This window comes from Sorex araneus, chromosome 1 (genome assembly GCF_027595985.1).
Source record: "Sorex araneus isolate mSorAra2 chromosome 1, mSorAra2.pri, whole genome shotgun sequence".
Taxonomy (NCBI): Eukaryota; Metazoa; Chordata; class Mammalia; order Eulipotyphla; family Soricidae; genus Sorex; species Sorex araneus.
In genome coordinates, this window is record NC_073302.1 from 313,763,897 (window position 1) to 313,786,022 (window position 22,126).

The following is a 22,126-nucleotide window of genomic DNA, read 5'->3' on the forward strand; positions in this document are numbered from 1 at the left end:
ATGGGGGGGAAAGGCAGAAACTATTTGACTGGGTAGTTTCCCAGCGAAGGGACATCTGAGCCATGTTAATCGTGTGGCTTTAAAGGAACTGAGATACGTGTGCACTTGCAAGACATTCACAACTTCACTTTTAAAAATCAACTCAGCTAGATAACTGATAATCCTTACACAAGGTCATCAGACTTTAGAATCTGTGGGAACTTGCATCAGGAAATATTTTGTCCCCATTATACATGCATGTGTTCCTCAAATTATGGAATCTGTACTGATTTTTTCTGACATTGGCAAAGATGTAGTACTCATCATGAAGGACAGAAGCTCATTTCATTTGAGATATCAGCGGCTCAATCTGATTCTTTTAAAAATGAAGGGAAAGCGTGTCCCTTGGCTGTGCAACAACTTGGCCTTTAGCTGGCTATAAATGAGCACTTCCTTAGTTCCCTGTAGCCCAATCCTGCCAAAGCAAAAAAGAAAATTTCTAGAAATCAAACAAAAGCAGAAAGAAACTTTTATTTTAATTCTCTAGCTCTCTTCATGTACACACAAACACAAACACACACAATTAACAAGGAAAACAATCAATGTGATTAGTCTAAAAGACACAGAGATGTATTCATGACGCTGATATTTGCAGATGCTCACAGCAGACATTTATCTCAGTCCACGTGAGACTCCACAGGTGAATGAGTGAGATAAGACAATGCTATGGATAATTTCCCTAATCCTCTAGAAGGAAAGAATTCATTCACTCTTGATGTAGGATAAAGGCACCATGAGAAAAAGAACAGGTCTTTCCATGCTCTGAAATCATATCTCATGACTCTCCAAGTCTTCACTGTCTTAGTACCTATAACCCGAAGCATAAGGCATGTCCCAGAGAAAATTGTCCTGCAGTCCTTAGAGAGAGGCTAAATCAGCTGTGAGAGACATATCCTTGGATTATACCTACTTTGACATATAAGATAAATATCCATGGGGCAGCAGAATAACAAAGCATCAAGGGCAGGGTCTTAGCCCATCTCGAAAGCATGTTCTAACACATTACTGCCAGAGATCAGTGTTCTCGGTGGCAAAATGATGACTAACAAGTCTTCTATATTTAAAACTTCATTGTCAGGAAGATGCCAGGTGTACCTGTCACACATCACAGAACAAGACTGAAAATGAGCGTGGCACCCCTTTCTGCCTCGTACACTCTAGATGCCTTTTCTCAGTCTGCAGGAATCATTGTTTGCTAAGCTCCTCAAGGCAAGCTGGGGAAGCATGTTTGGAAAACAAAGGACTTTTTAATTGCTGCTGACATGAATGAACTCTCTGAAACAACAGCTGTGTCTTGAGATTACATTACAAGGCATGTGAGCAGGATGCAAAGCATCCTCATAAAAAGACAAAGCCGGAGAAGCCCTATATTGTTTCTGAGAGGGCGGAAAAAAAGAAAAAGAATTTCCAAGCCCAGGATGCCTAATTTCAGTTCCTGTGGGATACAGCCAATCATATGTTTACGGAAGAAAATTGAGAAGCCACCTTTGTATTTACTGTAGTGGATAAAGACCCCAATGAAATCCAGGTAGACATTTTGGGGAAGAGTAAGAAATCAGCTGTCAAGGTTATCCTTGTGCACAGCCTAAAAGTTGGTTAGTGGCAATGACATCTGGCTATTAAAATATTGTCCCAGGAGATTATTTCCTTTCTGTCTTTCTAGTCACAGAATGTCTGCTGCCGGGTATAAATTATGGACAAAAGAACTCATTTGGAGAAATATTGACCCAGTCATACTTCATAGGTTTATTACTACCCAGAGAGAAATGAACCTTGTGAAATTATAACTGCCGAACTACAACCAAGAGCCTTTCAAAGACAGACCTCAAGGGGAACAATCGGAAGAGAAGGTTAGGGGAGGAGGAGAGGAAAATCGAAAGTACTTAAAGAGAGAAGAAAAGGACCAAGGAGAGGGGGCTTCATGCACAGAAAGTGAAGTGAGGATTAGCATGCTCCTTCCAGAGTTCCACTGATCACGCAGCTTTCCTTTAGGCATTCATTTCTTCAAGATAGATGTTTACACCAAAACTGGATTGACAAATATTGTGAACAACTTTAGAAAAATAAATTAACATTGAAAAATAAGAACAAATAAAATTAAAAAGAAAAACTGGATCAAAAAATGTGAAAAGAGGCTTGCTCTTCAAACCTGTGTTCTCCTTTGAACACGTACCTTGGTTGTATTTTTGTTTGCTTTTTCGTCTCTAGAGAAGCCCATGTTTTCTCTTGATCACATATGTCTTCTCTTTCTCTCCCCTCGCATCTATGTAAGTTGAAATAAAAATTATCTTGCTTCAAGTGGAAACAAAGATAAATAAATGGGACTACCTTAAACTAAGAAGCTTCTGCACCTTAAAAGATACCAGCGACCAGAATACAAAGACAGTCTACAGAATGGGAAAGGATATTCACCCAATACTCATCTGATAAGGGGTTGATATCAAGGATTTACAAGGCACTGGTTGAACTCCACAAAAAGAAAACATCCAACCTCATCAGAAAATGGGGTGATGAAATGAACAGAAACTTTCTCAAAGAAGAAATATGAATGGCCAAAAGACACATGAAGAAATGTTCTTCATCACTAGTCATCAAGGAGATGCAGATAAAAACAACAATGAGATACCATCTCACACCACAGAGACTGGCACACATCCAAAAAGAACAAAAGCAATCGGTGTTGGCGCCGATGTGGGGAGAAAGGGACTCTCCTTCACTGCTGGTGGGAATGCCGACTGGTTCAGCCTTTTTGGAAAACAGTATGGACGCTTCTCAAAAAATTAGAAATTGAGCTCCCATTTGACCCAGCAATACCACTTCTGGGAATATACCCCGGATATGCAAAAGAGTATAGTAGATATGACATCTACACTTGTATGTTCATTGCAGCTGTTTACAATAGCCAGAATCTGGAAAAATCTCGAGTGCCCGAGAACAGATGACTGGTTAAAGAAAGTTTGGTACATCTACACAATGGAATACCATGCAGCTGTTAGAAAAGATGAAGTCATGAAATTTTCAGATAAGTGGATTAACATGGAGAGTATCATGTTAAGTGAAATGAGTCAGAAAGAGAGGGAAAGACATAGAAAGATTGAAGTCATTTGTAATATAAAGTAACAGAATGGGAGACTAACACCCAAGAAGAGTAGAGATAAGTACCAAAAGGATTCATCCATAGCTTAGAAGCCGGACTCGCATGCTGGAGGAAAAGGCAGCTCAGATAGAAAAGGGTTCACCAAGAAAATGGTGCTAGGAGGGCCCACTCGAGATGGGAGATGTGGGCTGAAAATAGACTTAGACCAAACATGATGACCACTTAATACCTCTACTGCAAACCACAACACCCAAAAGGGGAGAGAGAGCAAAAAGGAATGCCCTGCCACAGAGGCTGGGTGGGGTGGAAGGGATGGGGTGTGCGTGGTGGGAGGGATGCTGGGACCATTGGTGGTGGAAAATGGGCACTAGTGGAGGGATGGGTCCTCGACCATTGTATGACTGAAACGAAAGCACGAAGGTTTGTAAGTCTGTAATGGTACCTCACGGTGATTCACTAATAAAAAATTAAAAATAAAAAAAATTATCTTGCTTCACTAAAAATAAGCACTGTAGCACTGTCGTCCCGTTGTTCATTGATTTGCTTGAGCAGGCACCAGTAATGTCTCCATTGTGAGACATGTTGTTACTGTTTTTGGCATATTGAACATGCCACAGGTAGCTTGCCAAGCTCTGCCATGCAGGCGGGATACTCTCAGTAACTTGCCGGGCTCTCCAAGAGGGACAAAGGAATCAAACCCAGGTCAGCTGCATGCAAGGCAAATGCTCTACCCACTGGACTATCGCTCCAATGTGAAAGAGTACATTTTCCCATTACCTTCATTAGATTTTCAGAAAACTCTGAAAATTGAAAGTTACAGTTAAAACCCAATGTACAAATGATAAAAGAAAATTGTAAAAAGAAGACATTGACTCTCCTTCCATGGAAAAGTGTGAGACATGATCTAAGAGCCTTTCACCAACTGGCATTATCAGAAATAATGGGTCTTCAATTCCAGGCTAGGTGTATGGAAGGACAAGTGGCTGAACATTGGTCTTTTGGCATCCTGAGCTGATCCTTCATGCAAGGGGCAGGGGAAGGGGGTTCAGGGGAGCATACCTGCTGGTTCTGGGCGGCTTTTCCTGGATGGCTCTTTTCTTGAAAGGCACTCCCAGCAGTGTTCAAGAGACAGGTAGTATAGGGGATCAAACTAGGCCTTCTTTATGCAAAGCATGCACTCATCCTTAAAATCATCTCTCCAATCTCCTGAGCCCTATACCTAAGACCCCTGTGGATGAAAAATCCGAGCGACTTGCATAGGGATCCGGAGGATAAAACATTGAATGAAAAATGCAAAGAACTACCTGGTTCCAGAAATGTGAATCCATCTTCATGCTGGATCGACAGCCCCCACTTAAATGAATAAGATAATTCACACAGAGTGACTTCCAGAATTCTGAACCTACAGCAACAGAAACAAGCAGGAAAAGTTGTTTCATTGTATGGGATTCAGGGACTAAATCATTTTAAAGCAAAAAATGTCTGTAATCCTTTATTTTATAGAAGCTTAATGATATTAGAAGTCAAAACCGTGGGGCAGTCTATAAATTTAGAAGCACATCAGTCTAAGCCACATGTTTCTGTACAATTCCTTCCATGTTACTAATGAGTATTTAACAATGCTCTTTGATATTATATCATAAATTATATCATACACATCCAGTGTGCAAGGGAAAAAACAGAATATCAGAACTTGTTTTCAGATTACTTTTCTCCAATGAAAAATAAGTTTATTTTCTTTCCACACTGCCTAATTTCTCTCTAGTCCTCTAACTTCCTTGTATGTTCTGCATACTATTGTTCTTTGTTAATCTTACTAAAACTTCGTTACATTAATTAGTTCATAGATGTTGTAAAATGTTTTTATTCTCAGAGGACTTACTATGAGGGTATTTCTTGAATAACTTGTAGATGCTTAAGTAGGTAGATCTCTGGATTCTTTATTACATCAATCTCACTTTATTCCTGTTAACGATTGGTCTCGTAATCTGTTAGACACAAAGGAATAGAAATCCCTGATATTTTTACTTGTTTAAGTTTAGATCCTATTACTCTCTATAATTTTATATGACATTTTCCTTTCCCATCCTTAGAGACAGAAGGAAATGTTAACCATACACATCTCTACCAGACTAAGGTAAATATATTTTTCAATAATTTTCTTTCCTTTCATTTACCCGGAATGAAAGTTTAGGAAATCCCATGACTTTTGAATCAATATTATGTAAATTTAGCCTTTTCTTTGGTTTTTTGATTACTAAAAAAAATTTCATAACTTAATAGTTCTTTTGAGCACATTTCGACTCTAAGCTACATGATAAATGAAAATATATGTACCCACAAAAATTTTACACATGACATTCAGAGATCATTGTTCCTAATACCTACAAAGAAAATTCAAGTTTTCTTCAGTGACTTCAGTGACTCAAATATTCATGGTCTATGAATAAATAAAATATGATGCCTTTGCTGGGGGGCAAAGAGATAGAAGAACAGGTAAGGTGTTGCTTTGCACATGGTTGATCCAAGTTCAATACATGGCACCCCATAAGGTCCTTGAGCCCAGGAGGAGTGATCCCTAAGCACTGAAAGGTGTGGTCTCCAAACAAACAAACAAACAAGCAAAGGGTGAGGTATTCATAAAATAGAATATTACCCAATAGTAAAAAGGCATGAAATAAATCATGGATACCTAAGTACGATGAGCCTTTAAGTCAGTATGTAAATGAAAGAAGCCAATCACGATGTACTACATAATTGCATTACTTATGTGGAACAGGCAGAACATGATCATCTATCAATAAGGAAAATTGCACAGCAGAAGTCAAGGGCTGGAGACATGGGGCGACATAACGAGTTACTATTCATGACTACAGAGTTTTCATTGGAGTGATAAAACATTCTAAAATTAGAAATTATGACATGGTTGCCCAATGTTAATATTAGTCTGATATATACTGGGAATAGTTAGAACACTGAATATGTTAAACACTGAAAACCATTGAATTGCATACTTAAGTGGTCAAATGTCATGGTTTAGGAAATATAGATAAAGGCTTTTTTAAAGCGGAAGCATAGGTACATTTTACACAATAGTTGCTTTTAAAAAAAATGTAGGAGTACTGCTATTTATTCCGTCACTGATTAAACTGACTGAAGTGGGCATGAACTCCAAATTACTTTTTTAAAATTTTTTATTGAATATCCATGATACAGACCATTACAAAGCTGTTAATCATCGAGTTTCAGTCATATAATTATCCAACACCCATCCTCCACCAGTGTATATTTCCCACCACCAATGTCTCCCATTTCCCTCCCAACCCCACCCCACCCTCAGCCTGTCCCTGTGGCAGGCACTCTTCTTCTTTCTCTCTCTCTCCTTTTCATTTTGTGCATGATGGTCTGCAATACAAGTATTAAGAGGCCATCGTGTTTGTTCAGGGCTTTCAGTATTTTTATTGGGAAGGGAAGACTGGCGTAGCTTTTTAACTGGGTGGCAGCCTTGAGGTGTGGACGTGACTGCCCAGGCTTCCAGAAGTAGCTAGGGGGAAGCTAGCCCCTCCCAACCCTGAGAAAGCTTGAGTTTACAAAACTCACATATCTGAATTTTCAGCAGGTTATAGTTTAGTGAGATCCACCCTGAGACAGTGGAGTCTGACCTCGGGCATGACAGCAATTGTTGATTGTGGGAGCAAGCAGCTATTGGGGGCTCTGCTTGGGCAAGCACCTGGCGGACTCACCCCCCCCCCCATTTACCCTGATCTGTTCAGCCTTATGCCTGTCCAAGATTAACTCTGGCTTTTGATCTCTTTCAAGATTTATTTATGGGTCTCTGAAACAAGGCTGATAAATGGTATAGTTGAGCTGAAGGTAGTTTGTGGACGTGGCTCTCACATACCTAACTTTTAGCCATTTAATTTCTCAGGAGGCTTGGTCCCAAGTTGTTGGGGTCTCGCCAGAGGCACAGCAGCAATTTGGGGGTATCAGGATGTCTGAAGGCATCATCAGGCTGCTGATGCACTTGCCCCATGGGTACAGGTTAACCTGTTGGGAGCACCACACCCTCTGCTTTTTCTTTAAATATTGTGGAATCAAGTTTCAATACACATAGTTTACTATAGATTAACTGATTAGAACTCGATTGACTTTTTAAAACTTGTATAATAACTATTGTAAAAAATAAGGCTCGACGAGGGGTGAGTGCACTCGCGGGCTCTCTAGGCGGCTCTGTCTCACCACCCGAGTTCGGTGCCCTGGAACCGCGGTGTATGGGCTGGATCGGGACGGCCGGTGGTCAAGGACAGGCAAAGGAAGAACGAGGACCAAGCTAGTTGCTGATTAGTTACTGTTTATTCAATCTTCCATCTTTCTCATCTCCCGCACTCCCAGCTCCGGCCTCTCTCTCTCTGGATCTACTGCCACTGCCCCTCTCTGCTTCTCTCTCTCCTCCTTGTCTCTCCCATCTTGCCCTCTAGGCTACACCCAGCCAGGTAGCAAAATCAACATAAGAAAGCCCTTCCTGAGGGCAGGGCATTCCAAAGCCCTTCCTCACTCTTAAGGTTTTTTTATTTTCCTTAGTCCAGGAACTTATTAACATCTTAATACTAGTTATTTTTGTATGGACATAGCAAGAGATACATTGAGGTTTGCAAGGCAGCTCTCCTGGCAACATCTTGCCACAGGCTCAGACCACAGCACTCAGGCCAGATTAATCATTCCTCACCCTAGCAGGGTTCAAATCTAGTTATCACTGTTTGGATCATGACAGCATTTGTCCATGATCAAGCTCTTAACTTATAGTTAAGCATTAGGCACTTTGGCCAGGCCCATCTCGATGCCAGGGTAGCACACAACTCACCGCTTGCCCTGGGTCCTTCTTGTCCCACGTCGGGACCGTGCTTTGGGGGTGCTAGGAAGTAAGGGCAGCTGAGGCTTAGGTCAAGAGAACAGATGCCCTGGAGGAAAATATCATGTAGAGTCAAATGGCTCCCAGGTTACAAAAGCATAACATTTGTTAAGTCTTCCTGTGTCCATACAAAAAGGACTTGCTCTGAATAAACTATGCAAAGGACTCAAGGAGAAGAGAAAAACATTATTTACAAGTCAACAGAACACTAAGAAAGAAGCTACAAATAAACAAAGAGGAATAGGAGCACTGTAAAGGGAGTAACCAAATAAACCTAAACTACGTTAGGCTATGTTATCCTACATAACTATGAGTAAATTTCCTAGGCATTCTAATTCATAAGTATATTTTTTTAAAAAAAGAAGCCTAGGCCAGGTTCTGAAAATAAATGTCATGAAAATTTGGCTACACTGAAAGTAGGGACTCAGAAACTTAATCACTATTAAGTTTTTCGTATGTCCATTTAATTCAAGCAAAATAAGATTGGCACATGCAAGGGGCATGTGGAAAAATAATGTCATTACAGCGACTGCATCAGACCATCACATTTAGAGGTACAAGGGAAAGATTTGCTCCATCCTCGTGACCCCCACAACTGTCTGAGCACAGCCATGATGCTTCCCTTCCCTCTGAATCTTCAGTTTTCACAGCCCTCTATCATTATTTCTGATAGGCAGTAATTATCTGACCATCAGTATTTGATTCCCCATCTCTGTTTTATCTCTGGCAGTGAGAGGTGTGGAGTCCGGATGTGGTCTGACTAGCACAGGACAAAGCATGATGATTACCTCTTTTGATCTAGATGAGCAAGCTGCCAAATGTGGTCACCATTCTGTCGCACACCTGTGGCATTCCTTTAAGAAGACGCTTCTAACTAGTTATTGGAGGCTCTGAGAAAGCAATTACCTTTATACCACTATAATTTCAACTCATTTGGCATCAACTCTGTGTCAAATGGTATCATATATTCTTCACAAATTTTCCAATATGAATTTTTATGTTTTTTCCATTTCATTCTGTCATTTCTTCTTCCTTCCTTGTCTTCTTTTCCCTTCTACAACTATAGGGGTCAGGTTATATTAACAAAGAATAGCTCCAGGTCTCATAAAATTTGCATTTTCTAATAAAAAGTGGGGAAAGTGAAACAGCACACAATAGAAAAATCACTAAATACAAATACACAAAGTCAATTAGTATATAATATCTGTTGAGTCAACATAACGTGGAAATTTGCTAATAAACACATATTTGTGAAGGTAAGCATAGAGGGGAATAATAATTTATAGAGTGAACAACTAACTTTTTCTGGGTTTTTTGTTTTTTAGTTTTTTTGAGCCAGCGATGCTCAGGTGTTACTCCTGATTCTGCACTCAGGAATCATTCCTCGTGGTGCTCAGAGGACCATATGGGATGCCAGGGATCGAACCCAGGTCAATCACATGCAAGGCAAGCATTTTATTCATTGCTCTCTCTCTCTCTCTCTAGCCCTGAAGAACAAACAACTAATTTTTACAAACAGTTAATTTTTACCTGTTCACTTGTATGGGGATATCTTGGTAAGAGTCAGCTGCCATGTAGAAAACCAGTTATCTGAACACAAGACCCAGAGAAATATGAGTACTCATGTACCAGTGTGAGGCGAACATGATAACCAGTGGGGCTGGAGCGATAGCACAGTGATAGGGCATTCGCCTTGCATGCGGCTGACCTGGGTTCATATCCTCCACCCCTCTCGGAGAGCCAGGCAAGCTACCGAGAGTATCTCGTCCGCAAGGCAGAGCCTGGCAAGCTAACTGTGGTGTATTCGATATGCCAAAAACAGTAACAACAAGTCTCACAATGGAGATGTTACTGGTGCCCGCTCCAGCAAATAGATGAGCAATGGGATGACAGTGACAGTGATGGTGACATGCACTAGTTACCTGGTTATCAGGAAACAGATCCCTCTCTTGAGTGACAGTGTTGGTGACTTTGTGACAGTTTACAAATACTCAAAACATACTAATTGTCCAAGAAGGGGAGAGAACCCTAGCATCCCTCTAGGTTAAGTTTTCAGAGGTGGGGTGATATTTGTCAACAGCTGATATGCATTGGTCCTGACAGGGATAGCAAACTCTGACACAAATGAAGGCATTTCCAAAGGAAATGATCTACAGAAAATTAGGGCTACTGGAAACTTCATGCACAGACATAATTAAGTCCGAATATGCCACTGGTACAACTGACCGTGCACTTGTCTGCTCCTGTGCGTGAAGGTAGGTGTGGTCATATGACCAACTTACATGTAACATCCTATCTTTCTGCTTAATCCATTTGGCCAGAGGCAAAGTGGCAGGATTGTATGGGTTTTTTTTTTTTCACTGTTTTTCCTCTAAGTTTTGGTCACTTTCTTTGGGGTTCTTTTCCCTGCCATTCTCTGTTTTCTTGTTTGCTCTTAGTTTTGTTTTGTTTTATTTTGTTGGTGTTTGGGGGTCATAATCAGTGGTACTAAGGAATTACTTCTGGCTCTACACTCAGGAATTATTCCTGGATGGCTCAGGAGATCATATGGAGTGCCAGGAATGGGACTAAGATGGGTTGCGTGCAAGGCAAGTACCCTACTTGCTGTACTATCATTCCAGCTCCGTCTTGTTTACATTTCTTATCTTCCTTCCTTATATCTTCTTTTGTGTTGTATCACGGAGCACTGCAAAGCCTGACAGCTCAGCAGAGAAGCAAAAGAAATTCAATCTCTGAAGCTGAGAATTGCCTCATGCTTAAAATTGACTGAAGACCAGAGGCAGAAGCAGGAAGCATTTCATCATTTCAAGTCTACTGAGCCATACCCTGTCCTGACAAATGTTTGTGGGTTGGAGGCCACGGTGCCCATTCTCAGCCTAATACTAAAGGACCTCAAGGGTCAACATTTCCCACTTCCACCTTTTGGAGATGAGAAAATTAAACTTCAGGGAAATATAAACTCTAGTTCTAGTTCTAAACAGCATCTGTGCTAGAATCTGCTCTATGTTGAGCAGGTTGTTATGGGTTGAACTGTATCTCCCGTGAGTTGCTGAAAGACTGTTGACTTTCCAATCCCTCAGTGTCTCTAAGTAAGCTCTTATTTAGGAAGAAGGTGATTACCATGGTAATTAACTGAGGTCACACGGCAACAGGTAGGCCCCTAATCTAATATAACTGGAACCCTTTTAGGAAGAGAGACTCGTGTAGAGAGGAAACTCAAAAAGAGAAGGCCTGGGATGAGGGACACCGAAAATGAAGCTGCAAGTCAAGAAGTGGCAAAGGTTATTGGCAAAATATGAGACATCTCTCCAGAAGCTAGAAAGAAGGGGTGACTCATACAGATTTCACTGGGAGTTGGTCCAACCGCACTTGGATTTTGAACTTCGAGCCTCTAGAATTTATGTGACAGTATAAATTTCTGTGAGAATATAAATGTCTGCCTTTTAAGCCACATAGCTCATGATGCTTTTTACAACATCCCTGGGGAACTGGTACACACATCCCTTCAGGAAGTGTCTATCCCTGCATCTCTCTCATACTAAGTCCTGGCACTGATCAAGAGATGTCCCAAGAGGATCCTAAAGAGAATCATCTTGCTTTTCTGATAACAGAACTTGCAGAAATACTACTTCACATGCTGATCATGTTTACCCATATCTGCACACTCACTTTCAGACATCCAAACTGACAAGGCTTTGAGAAAAAAGGCATTTTCCCCTTTGGACTACAAGTCACATTAGAACCAAAGGAGTTACTACAGCACTTGATTTGAGGGAGTAGGAAAATACTCTGGATGCCAATACACCTTCCTTTGTGTGCTGTGACAGTGACAGCATCTCCTCAGAAAGGAATAAGCATTGATCTCTCTGGAGTCTTTTGCCCAAAAGCAAATAAGCCTCAAAAGACGACATGTGTTTCCCCCACTCCCCTTCTGTGTGAAGAAGTTTCTAGGATAAATCTGAGACACTAGGATAAAAGAAACATACACTGCATGTCAGTTCCAATCAGCATTAGAACTGGCTCAGTGTGGTTAAGTTTAAAGTGAAGAAAAATTCCATTGGAATCACAGTTCTACTATACATCCTAGGAAATCCATTTTTATTTCTCTGAGTTTCATTACCTGTAACTAAAAAGATGTTAATATTCTTATTTCTGGGTTCACGCAATGAGTGTAAAGAAGGCACTTAAACCATGTCATCTCAAGAATTCTGGGGCCGGGGCTGGAGCAATAGCACAGCGGGTAGGGAATTTGCCTTGCACACGGCCAACCCAGGTTCGATTCCCAACATCCCATATGGTCCCCTGAGCACCGCCCATAGTAATTCCTGAATGCAGAGCCAGGAGTAACCCCCGTGTATCGCCAGGTGTGACCCAAAAAGCAAAAATAAAATAAAATAAAGAATTCTGGAGCCTTCTCAGAAAGAAGACAGGAAGATTCCTCTTTCTGCCTGAAGGCCCAGCATCCCACTGCTATACCCAACGCCCCCTGATTTAGAAACAGCCCAGCTCACAACTGAACCTCATCAAACTGCCAAGCCACCAAGTTGTTCCAGACCTATAGCACCTGGACCATGCAGCCATAAGACATCTCAAATTTTCATGGTACTATCAGTCCAGTAGGATCACAGCAAATCAGATTGGAAAGTTGCATATAGACAAACGCCAAGCTCAATGAGCCTAAGCAATATCACAAAAGGCTCAGCTAGTACTAACTAGGACTGTAGATCCTCAGACAAAAACTAGTAACATCATTTGGAGATAAAAATGCTTATCACAAATTGACTCTTAGTGATCTAAGATTTGATAATTCCACTTGCTTTTGTGTTACGACACAAATATACACATATATCTATATATATAAAGTAAATTTAATAGTGCCTGCAAGGGGGCAGGCTGGGGTGTTGGGTGGGAAACTGAGGACAGTGGTGGAAGGGCACACTGATGGTGGGATTAGAAATTTAGTGCCTGGACAACTTTATTTTGAACAACTTTGTAAACCATGGGATTATAATAAAACAATTAAGAAAATAAAAAAACATGTAGCTCAGGACCAGAGCAATAGTACAGTGGGAACGATGTTTGCCTCGCACACATGGCCTGCTGATTCAGGTTCAATCCCCAGCAACCCATATGGTCCCCCGAGCACCACCAGGAGTAATTCCTGAACGCAGAGCCAGGAGTAATCCCTAAGCATCGCCAGATGTGGCCCCAAAACAAAAATAAACAAATAATTTTAAAAAAACATGTAGCCCATTTATTTGTTTTGTTATTGTTGTTTTATGATCTATAACCAAAAATGCTCAGCAGGTCATAGAGGGATGCCAGGATCTAACTCAGTTTGGCCAGATGCAAGGTCTGCTCCTTATCCTCTGTGCTATCTCTCCAGTCCCAACCACGAAAATATACAGTATATCCATTACTATGGCTTTGCTTATCGTCTTTGCACCTAACCTAAAGAAAGCGCAAAATCTCATTATGGATTTCTATTCCCACCTTATATCAGAAAGATGAGACAAAAATATAGTACCCAAGAATAGTAGAAATAAGTACCAGGAGGTTGGCTCCATGGATTGGAAGCTGGCCACACATGCTGGGGAAAAAGGCAGCTCAGATAGAGAAGGGAAGACCAAGTAAAATGTGGTTGGAGATGCCGCGTGGGAAGGGAGATGCGTGCTGAAAGTAGACTAGAGACTGAACACAATGGCCACTCAATACCCCTACTGCAAGCTACAACACCCAATTGGAGGTAGAGAGATCAAAAGGGAATACGCTGCCACAGAGGCAGGGTGGGGTGAGGGGGAGATGGGATTGGGGGTGGGAGGGATACTGGGTTTATTGGTGGTGGAGAATGGGCACTGGTGGAGGGATGGCTTTGCGAACATTGAATGAGGGAAAAACAAGCTTGAAAATGTGTAAATCTGTATCTGTACCCTCATGGTGACTCATTAATTAAAGAATTAAAAAAATAAATTAAAAAAAATATATATATATATATCGGGTCCCCATTTAACTTCAGGTTTCTCTGTCCTGGTGAATATATTTTAAAGAGGTCACTGAGATAAGGACCAATGCTTACCAAAATGCACAAGGCTATTATAAATAGTCCAAAATAGATATTCAACATGTATCACTGTATCACTGTCATCCCATTGTTCATTGATTTGCTCGAGCAGGCACCAGTAGCATCTCCATTTGTCCTAGCCCTGAGATTTTAGCAGCCTCTATTTACTCGTCCTTTCCAATGGTGTTGCATTGGAGGCTCTTTCAGGGTCCGGGGAATGAAACTCATCATTGTTACTGTTTTTGGCATATCGAATACACCACAGGAGCTTGCCAGGTTCTGCAGTGTGGGCAGGATACTCTTAGTAGCTTGCCACGTTCTCCAAAAGGGAGAACTAGACAACTAGTAATACATGTCCAATATGTATTACTAACAAATTTCCCCAATTTTCTCAGTCATTTAAAATGAGAAATTTAGGGACTGGGAAGATAGTACAGTGAGAAGGGAGCTTGCCTGGCATACAGCCAACCCAAGTTCTATCCCTGGCACCCCCTATGGTTTCCCAAGCCCCTACAGGAGTGAGCCCTGAGGACAGAGTCAGGAGAAAGACCTAATATTGCTGATGTGACCCAAAACACAAGGAAACCCATAAAGTAGTATGGGAAGGGTGGGGAAGAGCTAAAGGCTATTGTGTTAAAACACTTTTTACTTTGGCATAAAGGGACATCAAGCAGGATCTTCACCTAAATTGAGTTGGACTCAATCTTAAAATAAATTGTATTTTCTCATCTCAAATTTATATCTACAGGCTTCCAAATTTTCCTTTCATTCGATTTCATATACAGCCACAAAACTTTGGTTTTCACATCTAATGTTTAAATAAAACACACACACACATACACACACACACACACACACCACCACCACCACCACCACCACCACCACCACCATCATCACCACCTGCAAAACAGAAAAAAATCATATTTTTTATGTCCCTTGTTTTCCAGACTCAGGATGTTTTCCATTATTCTCAATGTACAATCTTAAAACCTACATTATTAGCTGTATTCAATTACTAGACTTGGTCTAGGGCCTGAATTGAACACTCCCATCCCCATTATTTGAGAAATGTGAGGAACAAAGCCAGGCTGTGACAGCCTGGGAACACTCAGAATGTGAATTTCAACAAGGACAGCTTGTACAACCCTGTGACTTGCTGCCATCTAGAGAAGCCTAGTAATAATCAAATGAGTTTGCTTTTCTCTAATCCTTGGGCAAAATAAAGCATAAGACAAGCATTTTAAATAAGAAATGCAGAAAATATTTAAATTTTGTATTGTAGTTTAGGATTGTGTCATCAATCTGTTTTTTCCTCCAAAACAATATCATCAAGTGTATTATTTCTAAGGAGAAATGATACTATTAGTGATAACAATCTGTTTGACTTAAAATTTATTTTATGGGTGCCTTGTAACAATATACATCAAGATAATATAATTAATTACATCTGCACATTTGTGATGCTGTAATTAAAACTGAGTGGTTGTTTGCATTCAATTCTCCAGATTGTTTGTGGTTTATTTCCTCCTGGCTTATGTGTTTTCCATCTTAAAACAATTTCAGAACCTTCCTAAGCTGTTTTTATTATGTTAGTACTAATATAACTAGACAAGAAATTCTTTGGGTTTGTAAAATGTCATTTTTAGTAATTGTTTCTTGAAGCAACTTCAATAAAACTTAAAGACATGGGGATTAAAAAAATATTTCTGATAGGAAATCGCCCCAAACATACACCAAATATGTTGTTTTTCAGCTGATTTTTTCGTTCTAAAATCTTAAAGACTTGGTCGTGTTCAATGCCTTTTGCATTATCCCTTACTAATGTGGCAAGAAGTCAAAACCAGAGCTTGCTAAAATTAACATTTCTCAAGAGAATTCTTATCTAGTACAGTTTGCAAATAATTATGATTAGAGAATTAAATTAAACGTCACAGCTGAATGAAGTTAGTCAGAGGGAGAGACACTGACACAGAACGATGTTTCTCATATGTGGGATCTAAAGAAAGGTTATGGTGGAATAACAAATACTCAAAGGCAATGGAACAAAGAACATAAGAACTGGTTGTCAGTAGGAAGCATGCCACTTGTGGGAGAGGGGGATGAGAGGATAGGATGGGGAAAGGAGCATTACGACAATGGCAGAGGTATGTGTCCAACCAAGAGGAGGAGGGGAGCTGAAAGGTAATAAAGTTTATGCATGAAAGTGTATCAGCAACACTATTGTAAACCACAGTGCCAAAGGTTATTTAAAAAAAAACAAAAACACAAAAAACACCTCTGATAAGTCTCACACTGGAGACGTTACTGGTGCCCGCTCGAGCAAATCAATGAACAACGAGATTACAGCGCTACATAGAGGCATATTGATGCATAGGAGGCAAAATGGCAGGGGGAGGGGGACAGAGGGGAGCTATTGGTGGAGGGAAGTGGGCACTGGTGAACAAATTTGTGTTGAAGCATTGTATGCCTGAAACCTAATCATGAATAAGTTTGCAATTCATGGTGATAAATAAAATAAAGAAAGTGGCATCAGAAATAAGTAGAATGAATGGTGTTATACATTAAAACAATAAGGAAAGGGAAGTTGGGAGTTCACAGAATATTCATTTTAAATTCATAGACTAAATTTTGAGCCCATCCTAAATTGCCAGGTATCACATTTATGCATTACACACTGAAAATTTCTGATTTAGAAACTGAGTGTGTTTTGGGAGCTTCTGGATGCAAATTTAATGCCAGAGATAAATCCATAAAATGTGACTATCCCATTCCTAATTTGCTATATCCAAAGGACTTTGATTTATCATATATAGTGATTGAAAAAAAGTATCATTAATGCTTCCTTGGCTTTGTAAAGTTCTGGTAGCAAGCAATTTATTTTAGGATTGAGTCAGGTACATTTAAATGAAGTCTGAATGCTCTTTAGCAGGGGTGATCAAACTTTTTCTTAATTTTTCAGACAGTAAAATTTTGACTTTCCAAACCATTTGATCATAACGTTGCCACTGTAGCATGTAATGACCCACAAAGATCTACTCTGCTTAAAGAAACAGGCAACCCCAGTTTGCTCACCCCTGCATTAAAACAAAACTCTTTATATTCCCAAAGGAAGGAAGGAGCTATCAAATTGCAAAACCTAGGAATTATCAATCACTTAAGGGTACAGGGAGTTAAAATTTTGTGTAGGAGATGAAACGAAGATTACACCAGCTCCAACCTACCAGCAACCATTTCTTTCTTAAAAAAAAATAAATAAATGCATCTAGTGTAACACTTCACAGGGCTACACTCAAGAAAACTTGTCTCAACTAGTAAAGATCTAAACACCTAACCTTACGTACACATAGATATTATCAGACTGGCAATGGTAGTAGAAGGCAAAAAACAGGTAGGTTCGGATAAACTGATATTTATGTGTATATCCAATTCTATTTTAGATTACCATCATGATACACTGATGGGAATCTATATTAGCTATGAGACACAGTTTTTGTTTTAAATCTTAGTTCCTGTTCACTCTTGCTATTATCTTATAGATAGTGCCCAGAAAGAGGACCACAGGCAAGAATCCCCTAAAAATATTAATTCTGAAGTAACTGAAGCATTTGAATTTCCTTCTAACACCAGATGATTTTTGTAACTTCAGCTGTAAGACAGAAGGGGGTGGGGGGCGGCGAGGAGGTGGCAGGGAGACAGGGCAGTAGTTAAGGAGCTTGCCTAGTAGTTAGGCACCTGCACATCCCCAAGTGTGGGTCCTGATAGCTCCTGACCGCACAGAGTTCAGGCACCTCTCATCCTTTGGCCCTAAAACTGAAGTATCAGCCTGAATATCGCAGAAACACTAAGTTTCCCACAGACCTCATGGTCACCACTGGGAAAGCCCCACCTCAGAACTAATTATGCCTCAGATAAGAGCACCTCGTAAGAATCAGAACGCAGAGAAACAGAAGACGGGCCGGGTCTAAGTTCTGCCTCAGTCAAGGACTGGGATATTTCAGTTGAGTCACTGTATGTTTTACTTAAGCCAGGAGAGTAACCAAAAGTGTAAGCTCCACTTTGATTTTTAAAATATTTTTAATTATGAGTACCCTTTTCATCAGCACTTCTTTTCCCATAAAGACACACTACTATGAATTCCCATAATCCTTTATTTCCATGCTACCTTTTTCTTTCTGCCTATAGACAGGTAAGGTGAGCAGAAAGAGTAGTATTCTAAGAACAGACCCACAGGTGTTTAGGGGATTTGGGGGGGGCAGCAGTGCTCAGGACTTGTTCCTGTCTCTGTGCTCAGGGTGATCCTCCTGCCAGTGCTCAGGGAGTCATATGTGGTGTTAAGGATCAAACAGGGTTAGCCGTGTGCAAGGCAAGTGCCCTACCAGCTATACTCCCTCCAGCCAAAACAGATCCATGTTTAAATCCCTATGCCTATTCAGACTGATGCCATAATCTTTGGGATTATCTTTCCCCTCTCTGAGACTCAATTTCCTGTAGATAAAATGATGGTAACGCTAGGTGTAGCACACCATCATTGCCAAGATTAAATGAAAGTGCTAGTGAGAAACCTTACAGAGTTCTCAATAAACTTTATTTCCTCTTCTTTCTCCCTCAGTTCCCTCTCTAAAAAATAGACAACCGAAGCTTGGGGACTGATTTCTCTTATTGAAGTTTCATGCAAGTGTTGATGGCAGCTAAGACACAGAGAAGGTACTTCAGAAATGCCTCTTAAATGTGCCTGGGCTCTCATAGTTTCCCTTTGTTACCTGAACATCTTTCATTATGAACTGCTATAAAGATGAGCCAAAAGACATTCTTTGTGTCCTGAAAAGGAAGCATGTTTCACAAAGTTGAAAACAAAAGAACACATTCATAGCATTGGCATGCTACACATAGAGGAGGCACTCAAATGTTCACTGCAAAATGATGACATGTAAGTGTGTGGATTGCATTAAAGAGATGCGTTCATGATATTTCACTTTGTTCTTCTGGGAGATTATCTGACTCAGAATATTATCAAAACCACGGAATGACAAGGTGCTTTATCATGAGGCTTTATTACCAATAGTTAATTTCTGTAATTCTCATCATGATTTATTGACCAAATTTATACACTGTCTAGCATTGCCTAGGGAAGAACCAATATGTTTATCCTTCCTATCAAAACTACACTCACATTTTAATTTCTTTTTAACCGTAAAAAATACTGTATGCTGAGAAGCATGTGAAAATATCATTCAGGGAATCATCAAGATTAGATATGACTAATTTGGAGCCATCCAGGCAAAGGATTTTTGTTCAGAGAGGAAATTAAATCACAGAGTCACTGGGGGAGAGAAGTGAATGTGAAAATAAAAGGACCCAACAGGTGTTTTAAGGACAGAAAGCAAAGAAATAGAGCCAGAGCTACTGAGAACGTTTTTTACAAATCACTAGCTAAGTGGGGTGTGAACAGAGGAGGTGAGATGTCAATAAAAGTAAAATGGGATTCATTAAATAGCAAAAGAGTGTATTAAAAGTTATCAACTAAACAGAAAACTTCCTTTGTAGATTCTCTACTCTGGCTCTAAGAGACAGAAGCTAAAAGTTTTTCTCCTCTTGTTTTCTAGTTCTGTATGATGTGGAAGAGATAGTCAAGCTGACTCAGAATTAAATTTATTAGTCACCTTTAAAGTCTGAGTTCTTTCAGGAAACACAGCCAACTGCATGTCATCACATATATAATTTTCTAGGCTACCAATATGACAAAAAAACAAACGTTATACAAGTGCCCTGATTATGTTAATAAATTTTTAGACTTTGTACAATTCATGTTTTGAAAACTGACTTTATTTTTTATAAAAAATACAAAAGCATGCACGTGAAAGAGGGCGATAATATGTGTTTTGTGTTGTTCGAGGGCTCTCGGGACAGCCCTCTTTCTCTTTCTCGACGCTCGAGTTAGGTGCTCTCTAGCGCTGTGTATGGGCTGGATTGGGATGGCTCCTCTTTGTGCTCTGCTTCTGTGTGTGACGCTGTGCTCTCTTCTGTCTGTCTCTCTATCTCTGTCTCTATAGTCTCCCCTCTAGTCTCTTGCGACCTCTCTCTGTCTGTCTCTCCTCTAGTCTCTTCTGATCTCTCTTCTTCCGATCTCTCTCCGGAGCCCTTCTGCTTCTTTTTCTGAAGCCCCACTCCCTCTCACTTCTGACTCTGACCCTTACTTCTGAGTCTGAATTTCCCCTGCTTCTGGCTCTGATGATTCTCTGATTCTCTTTCGATTGTGCTCTGCTTCTGTGTCTTCTTCCTGCTTCTGTGTCTTCTCTCTTGCTTCTCTATCTTCTCCCTGACTTCTGAGTCTTCTCCCTCTTCTGTGTCTTCTCTGTTGCTTCTGTGTCTTCTTTCTTCTGTGTCTTCTCTCTCTTTCATCTGTGTCTTCCCCCTTGCGTCTATGTCTTCTCTCTGTCTTTTCCTCTCCTACAGTCTTAGTTTATATAGCAATCACATAGGGTGGTGATACAAAGGTGGGTTGAACATTAACAAATCAATAAAGAGGGGTAAGACCACTTCTCCAGAAGATTAACAAAATCTCATCTAAGGAGATTACTCCAGATTACTAGGATCCGCTCAGGGTGGGATCCAAACAAGGGTGTGTTGCTTTCTTCCTTCCTTAGCTAGTAATCCACTTAAATAGTTGTACTAAATCTACTTTATATATTTCTAGCAATGTCATTCTGTATGAGCACAGTAAGAGATATATCAAACTTAAAGTTTGGTTCTTTCTGAGATGTCCCAGACATATTTTCTAGACCACAGTTCTCAGGCCAGGTTAGTCTTCCTAACCCCAGTAGGGTCCTAGTCTCATTATTACTTTTGGATCATGACAACATTTGTCTATGACCATGCTCTCAACTTACAGTTGAGTATTGTGGCGCTTTCGCAGAGAGTCTCTTGGTCATGCATCTAGCTGTCTTCCCCAGGGCCCCTCAGAGGGGATGGGCTCCAGCTTCCGTCCCCACCCCGAGCAGAGCTCCCACTGCCAAAGACCTCCGGAGCCTAGCCACAGCCATGCTCAAGGCCCCTCTCCACACATTCGAACAAACCTCATGCATGAAGGTACCAGCAGAGGAACCCAGGTGTGTGGGACCTGGGGCTGAGACCTCCAAGCCTGCTCAGATCGGGACTGAGCCTCTTCCGCCCAGATTTTCATTTTCCAGTAGCTAGGCGGTCACACCCAGGAACTGCCCCCTGCACCATGCAATCCCATCAATGGCCAACATCCAGAGACTTAAAAGCAAGCTCCCAGAAGTGACATCTTATAGCCTACTTCTCCCTCTGGGAGAAGCTGGCAAGCTACCAAGAGTTTCCTACCCACATAGGAGAGCCTCGTAAACTCCCCATGGTGTATTCATATGCCAAAACCAGTAACAAGCTGGGTCTCATTCCCTTGCCCCTGAAAGAGCTCCAATGCAGCATCATTGGGAAGGACGAATAGAGAGAGGCTTCTAAAATCTCAGGGCTAGGACAAATGAAGACATTACTGAGACCACTCGAGAAATTTGACGATCAATGAGATGATGATGATGATGATGATTTTGGCACTTTGGCCTGGCACATTTCGATGCCAAGGTAGCTCACAGCTTGTCCTGGGTCCATTCCGCCCCTCGCCAGGATCCTGCTTTGGGGGTACTAGGAACTAAGGGCAACTGAGTTGAGAAAGAAGATGCCAGGAGTAAATATTATTGAAGTCAATAGTATTGACTTCAAGTTACAAATCAAGTTACAAAACTTTCTTCCTGTGTCCATACATGTGTAAAAACACAAAAAAAGAAAAGGGATGGTCGAGGAGGAGAGCACTTCACCGCACCGGGCACTGGGCACAAGGCACAGGCGCTGTCTCTCCCACCACCCGTGTTCGGTAGTCTCCAGCCACTTCCCCCACCCTGGGGAGGCTGATGGCGATGATGAGGCAGGCGAAGGAAGGAACGGAGGCAAGCTGGTTGGTCTCAGTTGCAGTTTATTCCATTCCCATCTCCATTCTCCTCTGATT